This window comes from Rhea pennata, chromosome 7 (assembly GCF_028389875.1).
Source record: "Rhea pennata isolate bPtePen1 chromosome 7, bPtePen1.pri, whole genome shotgun sequence".
Taxonomy (NCBI): domain Eukaryota; kingdom Metazoa; phylum Chordata; class Aves; order Rheiformes; family Rheidae; genus Rhea; species Rhea pennata.
The window spans coordinates 38,756,676-38,758,178 of record NC_084669.1 but is presented as its reverse complement, the minus strand read 5'-3'; the positions used below and the strand labels follow the sequence as shown (position 1 = coordinate 38,758,178).

Here is a 1,503-nt window from a genome sequence, read left to right as displayed (position 1 = left end):
GTAAACTTATTAAAGCTTAGCACATTAACCCTAGCCATCTATTGTGTTATTAGTCAACAAATAACTGCTATATACTTTAAAACTCTATATATCTTGCTAGCAGAATGTTTCCGTAGACAACAGGGGATGTCCAAATGTAACCCAGTGAGGAAGGGACACTCTTGCACCAGGTTCCTTTCAGGTGCATGCATTCACCTGGCATATTTTGCTGGATCAGCGCTCTGTACTATGGAGATTTTCAGCTCAGAAGCAGTTGCTTAAAACCAATCCACACCTGAATTTAAACTTCTCCCAAGGACCTTTATATATCCCTCACAAAATAACAACACTGGTGAAGAGAGACCAGCTTTTCACACAAGCACGTGGATTTTCTGTGCTCGCCTGAACGTATCTGATGATCTGAACATCCCTGTGCTCACACATCTGATGGGGATCCAGGTTTTTAATAAACTTAGTTCACATTGTGTTAACACAGCTAACTCTTTCCTGCATAGAGGGTAACAGGGAGGCACTGCTCAGGAAATTCAGTATCTCTTTCTTTGCAGAGTTTGAAGCAGTTGAGGGATTATCCACAGGAGCCTGGATAGCTCAGTTGGGAGAGCATCAGACTTTTAATCTGAGGGTCCAGGGTTCAAGCCCCTGTTCAGGCAACAGTCTTGTTCTTTAATTGATGTCTTTGCCTTTGTTTAGCAGGTGGCACCCCCAAACCTGGGCAATGGCAGGTGGATCCTTAGAGCCATAAAGAGACTCTTGTGTCAAGGAGATGTGGCTAAACTCTTTTCAGTTGTCCCATGCGAAAGGACTAGAGGCAATGGGCAAAAACTGAACCACAAGCAGTTCCACCTGAATATGAGGAGGAATTTCTTCACTGTGAGAGTGACAGAGCCCTGGACCAGGTTGCCCAGAGAGGTTGTGGAGTCTTCTTCTCTGGAGATATTCAAAACCTACCTGGATGCAACCCTGTCTAATGTGCTCTAGGTGACCCTGCTGAGCAGGGGTTTGGACTAGATGGTCTCCAGAGGTCCCTTCCAACCTTACCCATTCTGTGATTCTGTATTTTCAGTCTCACCCGCAAAGTAGGTTTTTGTGGAGCTGTTCTACTGCTCACTTGTAGATCATGCCCCGACCCATTTTCTCTTGTGCTCTCCACAGAGAACGCAATCAACTGTATTAAGGTGGACTCCTATTTTTAACTAAATAACTATTTACCACTAGAAATGCACATGTCCTCATATGGGAGCTGATGGCATAGCCCACTGGGACATCAGGCTTCTGGGGGAACCTCTTTACAGATTTGACTGGACGTTTCCCTTAAGTGAGCTTAAGTTCAGGGGCGCATGGGGAAAAAAAACTGTGTGTGTTTGGGCTGCTTATTTGCATTGCCTTCGTGGTTCTGCTTTCTTTTTAGCATAAAGGAGTCACGGTTTCTAGGACCAAACCCACACATGTCACACCCTGTATCATGAGAACATGGATCAGTGGTCAACAGAGAAGAGTGCTGGT

The 1,503-nt window shown here is 45.0% G+C and overlaps 1 non-coding gene across 1 annotated transcript; it reads left to right on the top strand.

Annotated features, from left to right (window-relative positions):
* The first annotated feature begins 577 nt into the window (after window positions 1-577).
* Window positions 578-650, top strand: TRNAK-UUU (transfer RNA lysine (anticodon UUU)). The gene has a single exon. It is a non-coding gene; the product is annotated as a tRNA-Lys (tRNA).
* Window positions 651-1,503: the final 853 nt, after the last annotated feature.